Genomic DNA, 6,034 nt, shown 5'->3' with positions numbered 1-6,034 from the left:
TGAAATGTATCCAACATAAAAAGATCATTGCCATCTATTAAAGGAACTTTACATTAAAAATGAAAGTATTTTGTTAAAAGCATTTAATAAGAGCTTTCAATCCAAAGGTCTTTCAAATTGGTTAATAATAGTTTATATTATATTAATATTAAATATAATTATAATAGCAAAATATTATTTCTATAATCATAAGGTGTTGGCAGCTTGTATAATAATCTATATTTTTAATAACACGTTATAACCATGTTTATATATTTTTTAATCTATCGAAAAATAATATAAAAAATAATTTAAAAATAAAACGCAAAATGTTTTGAATAATTATGATACTTCTTTTGACTAGTTTAGGAAGTAAATACACAAATTCGTCAATATTCAAATGACATACGAATTTCGAATGCTTTAAATGACAAAGAAATTAAAACGGCGTGAAACAAATCTCAACTCTTAAGTAGTAATATTTCTTTCTGTTGCTTCATGAAGCTGAGGTGAGGAACTGACAGGTGGTTCGCGATATTTATACCTCTTACCAGGCCGCAAAAAAAAGAAGACAACTTGGACAATAATTATGATTAGAAAACCGGTCTTCGACCTTTCGGAATCTGGGGGATCGCCTCTAGACCACGTCATACGTATAAAACGTAGCTGTTGGAAATCATAGGAACGCCAAGGTCGGGAAGCCAGCCAGTTTTGTGTTTCAGCTTATGCAAACTATAGAAATTATTTCTTATACAGACAATTGTGAAAAATATATTTTTTTTCTTGTTATATTAATGAAGGACAAAACCGGTTTGTGTGTAAGATATAAATAAGTGGCTGTATAAAAGCCCAGTGTTCGTCGCGACGTGTTTATCATTATTAAGGAACATTATTTACTACTGGTCAAATCCATGTCCTATATGTTGGTGATTTGGCCCTAAATAGATTTGAACACATCCTTCCATTGTAAACCTCATAATTACTCAAACACACTATTGTTTCCGTCTTGTTCTCGGTAAGATACACCTTATATCTTAAAGGTGTGTGAAAATTAGATGGACTCGCGATCTTTTGACATAAATGTACCACAGGCTGATCTTTTTTTTTTAATGAAGGCTTGTCTAAAATCATTTTATCAATTGCATTGTTTTAGCTTGCTTTAGTTATGAATACAATACATCTAATTAAACTATACCTTATATATATTATTTGAATCAGCTGTTCAAAGTGAAGTTGGTTGAAGAACCTCCTCGGCCCTTGGTTCCCAGATTTAACTTTATTTCTAATAAAAAATCAATTTCTTTGGGAGAAAGACATGTATCACAAAAGTGAAGTAAATAATTTAAAAGGTCCATTAATTTGAGACAATGTATTAAATTTATTAATCTGACAATAATATTACTATTGAAAAAAAAATGTATTTTAAATACTTTATAAATGTGATAAACTAATTATATGATACATCAAAAAATTATACTTAATTTTTAAAAGTGAAATATTGGCAATTAATTAAATTAATCATACCTACATATTTGGTTTCGAAACATTGATTAAATTATAAACCATAAACCAAACACCAGTCTTTTATTAGGAGTAAATGACAAAAGCGTTAAAATTAGTCTTAATAATTATTCCTTTACTATTAAAGGAATTTCCTAAGAAGCTCTTGAAGTTAAAAATAAATATTTACAGTATCATGGCAAAAGCATGATTAAGATTTCATGAAAAAATAGACAAAATTAAAATAAATAAAAATATCTTTTTTACAAAAGCCTTCTTAGGTTGTCTTTATTCGTTAAAATAAAAAGTATTCTATCGACTTCAGTTTTACTATAATATTAAGCCTACAAGTTCTTCTCTGAAAAAAAAAAAAACGATGAAATAAAAAAGGGTGAAATAAGAGTAATTTACTTACATAAGTAATTCTAATTAGTCAATTATAAATTCTACAGAAATGCCAGCTGATGATATGATACTAATGATGCTGTTTTGTTTACTTTTATGGTGACGATTCAAACAAATTTTTTCTTAAAAATAAATAAATAAATAAAATGTGAATTACATTTATTGTTTCTTAAAATTTTCTTAGTGACATCCCTAATAGGTTTTATCTGTTCAAAAGTAATTAAAAAATAAAACATTATTAAAATTGATTCACAATATTATTATTTTGATTGAAACAAAATAACTTCATTTTTCATTCATAATAATCTTATGTGCCAATCAGTAAATTTTAGAATTTTGTTTAGATTTTTTATATTCGGACCATTGCGTGTCAATGGAGTGCTACCAGTAGTTAGGTTCTTCACAATCCAATAATATTTAGGTTTATTTCACGGGGAAATGTCCATAGTAAAGGTGTTAGTTCCCGTGTAAACGTACTATTCCAAAATCCGTCAAGATGTGATTTATTACCGTTCTAACGGTCCACGTTACTCTACTGCAACTGAAAATTGATCAACGTTTGTCATCATTTTGGGAATCAGCAATGAATGTATTATAAGATTGTAACCAATTTGTAAGACAATATCACTCCGTTAGGTGATCGTCGCATAAAATGCAAATTTAAAAATGAAAAAAAAAACCATTAGTTCTTGTTAACACCATAATTACCTTGTAAATAATTTGTGAATAGTATTTGAGTTGAATCAGTGTTTAATTTAATTACATTTATTTTTATTTATATTATTTTAATTGGAATTTATTTATTTGAGATGAAAAACGGTGTATTTTATTAATGTTGTTATAATGAGTAATAGAGACAGTTGCTAAGGGTTGATAATCGTTGCTAAGACATCACCTAGCAACGGGCCGACCATCTTCGTTTTTAATCAGTTCAGGCTAATTAGTGTCCCGGATAGTGTCTAAGCAGTCCTGTCAACGTTCATAATTTAATAGTTTGTTTTTAGTGAGTTAACCGTCATTACAGTACGGAACCAGACCTTATCTGCGTTTAGACTTGAATATGAATTGTTGTTAATTAGTCGGCTCGCATAATACATTAAAATAACTATACCCTGTCTGCCCTTAATATGTGCCAGTGTGACTATCTTGGCTTTTGGGGCTGTTTGTGAGCCATTGCACTGACCTTGGACCATTGCAGCGGTGTATTTAGCTACAGAGCTTCTGTCATTCCATTAAAGCCATCTTATCTGAAGTCGCTTTTTACCTCAGCTTCCCATTTCCTTCTAGGCCGCCCTCTTCCTCTCTTGCCCTCTACGGTAGGCCTCGCTAGTTATCCTCTTTTGTGTCATACGCAGAAGATGTCCCAGCTATCTCATTCGATTCTCTCCTATCATATCATTGGCCGGCTTAATATTGAGGTTCGACCTGATGGTGGTATTGCGTACTCTGTCTCATTTTTTTTTCCTCTCAATCTTTCGGAGGAATCTCATTTCTGACCCTTGTATCCTTGATTGATCCTTCTTCGTCAGCGTCTATGATTCTGAAGAAAATGTCAAAATGGGCAGAAATATCGATCTAAAAACAGCCACTTTTCTTTCCTACCTCTCGCCTGTTTAAAATACCTCTCATAACTGCTTCAAACATCTTGCTCGCAGAAGCGATACGATCAGTCACCTCTGAATCGATATATCCATATTCATTAAGGTATTTGAAGTTTTCTACTTGTTTAAGGATTTTTTCTTAGACTCTGATGACGCGCATATTCTCCTAGGTTTCTTCCCAACCCTCTTTACTAGCCACGGGACCTTCTGATTTAAATAATGTTTGAAGTACCACCATTGGGTGGTTCCCTCTTAAGATATTCAAGTGTCTGAAAAATTCAGCCAATTTACTTATTGTATTTTTTTTTTGTACAGTTGTACAAATCGGTAGAATATCACACAATGAATTTTCGAGGCATTGAGATTTCATAAAATTTACTTCTTTTCACCAGGATCCCAACATTCAATTAATTGCAAGGAGATAATTCAATTCCGAAGGATCACTACTTCAACAGTGTTATTAGTTTGGAAAGGTATTTATTGTTTGTCCAAAAATTTGTATTTTTATTTTAGTGGTTAAATGTGATAATAAAAATGCGGTAATTGGAAAGTAAAGAAGAATCAAATACTAAAACAATTACTAATTTAGTAATCACGTTTAATCGCAAAAATCTGTTGTTCCAGATTGCTTTGTCTGCTTCTGTCTTCTAACGGAGTAAGTTTTCCTACAAATGCTTTCTTGTCGTTACAGTTAGTTAATTCCCTATTAACAGTTAGTTAAATCCCTATCTCGTAGGAGATGGGGACAAAAATTGAGTAATCTTCAGTTAAAGTAGAGCAATTTGTTTTTTTGTGGAAAAAAAACATGTTTTTCATTTAAAAAATCGTTTCTTGACAATGGATGAGATGGGAAAGTGAGTTTAGTGTCACTAAACTGTATTCTTGGTGAACTAACTTCCTCTTAACTACTGACATTTCCTCGTGGAAAACATTATTAAAAATAAATCATATTTCGTGACGCTGATTCCAAAATCCCCTAACTAAATATGTTTTAAATTGGAGTTTTGGAATTAAAGTCGTGATTTACCCATTATTTATTAGGTTTAACGTCCTCATATAATGAATCAGTGATAGGAAAGTTTTGCCTACCTAATTAATAATTAAAACATTATAAATTTTAAAAAATCATTTGGGAAGTACCTACTACAAATAAACGGCAATATGAGTTCAAATGTTTAATTAATTTTCTCTGGGACCGAATTGTTCTGACAGATAACCAGTGGGCATTCACCAGCTAATTAGAGGTGCGTCACCAAGTTTTGTAATATAGTCTGCCAAACTCTTATCCATGCATTCATACTATATTATGCAATTAAAAATTATTTATTTTTGTGTAATAACATTCGTATATCTGCTACATTGTATTGCAATATATGGTTTCTAATATGGTTGGATTTTATAAAATATTGAAACAAATGCTTAAGTGGTCATCAATCGAGGAATACGTTGATTTTTTTTCATTTTTAAATGGTAGAGATACCATTAACTGTAAATATGAGTAATTTGAAAGTTAGAGGGTGTGATCAAATAAGAAAATTTATAATCTCCTCCTTCAAACCAACTTATTTCTCCTCTCTACAACTTGGTCAGAAACTTTTTGTATGTAATTATATACATACATACATACATAAAAAAAAAAAATTACATCGTTTACTAATTGATGAATATGACTAATAAACAAATGATTTTTATTTTTTGTCAGGTATATATTCGCTAAGTGTCAATATTAAAATGTTAAAAGGGAAAATCATGGTGTTAAAAACGAAGTAGTTCATCCAATAGTGACTAATTGAAAATATTTGATGAAGATATATTGTCGCAAACCAAACCTTGATCACTATGTTAGTGAAATATGTTTACCTTCATAATATTACACCAAAGCTATTAAAACGCATAGCTTTGGAGTAATATTTATTTTTCAAAATCTGGTGGAATAGTAGAATGCTTTAAGCCAGTCTTTTATAAAGAGCAAATAGAAATCTGAAATGGATACCTCAATACTGCAACTCACCGACTACTGACTGGTATTGCATGAATTAGTTTGGATCGCTTTCTATTGAATTAAAGAGATCAAGTTAAATCTGAAGCTGCTTAGCAAAATTTCAACATGATATATTTCTAAAATTAATAAAAATGTAAGATTATGCAGGATTGATATGGTAAATAATTTAAGTCGATATATAAACATGTACCACTTAATGTATTGATCATTATAATAGTTAATAATTTAAAAAAGTTATTATGATATATTTTACAAAATACAATAATTGAACTAATAATATTATTAGTACATAAATACAAGTCTACAAACTACAAAGTAAAAGCACTAATACATTTTTTTTCTTAATATTGACGCAAACCAAACCTTTATCACAATGGTAGTGAAATATGTTTACCTTCACAATATGGGGCATGAGTCTCACAACTTTGGGATAATATTTCATAACATTTAATTTTTAATTACATTATTAATTAAACGTAATATTTAGTTTCCAAAATCTGGTGGAATAGTAGAATGCTTTAAACCAGTCTTTTATAAAGAGCAAATA

The sequence above is a fragment of the Halyomorpha halys genome, unplaced genomic scaffold (assembly GCF_000696795.3).
Source record: "Halyomorpha halys isolate HHAL.00 unplaced genomic scaffold, Hhal_1.1 Scaffold800.1, whole genome shotgun sequence".
Taxonomy (NCBI): Eukaryota; Metazoa; Arthropoda; class Insecta; order Hemiptera; family Pentatomidae; genus Halyomorpha; species Halyomorpha halys.
This window is presented reverse-complemented; position numbering follows the sequence as displayed.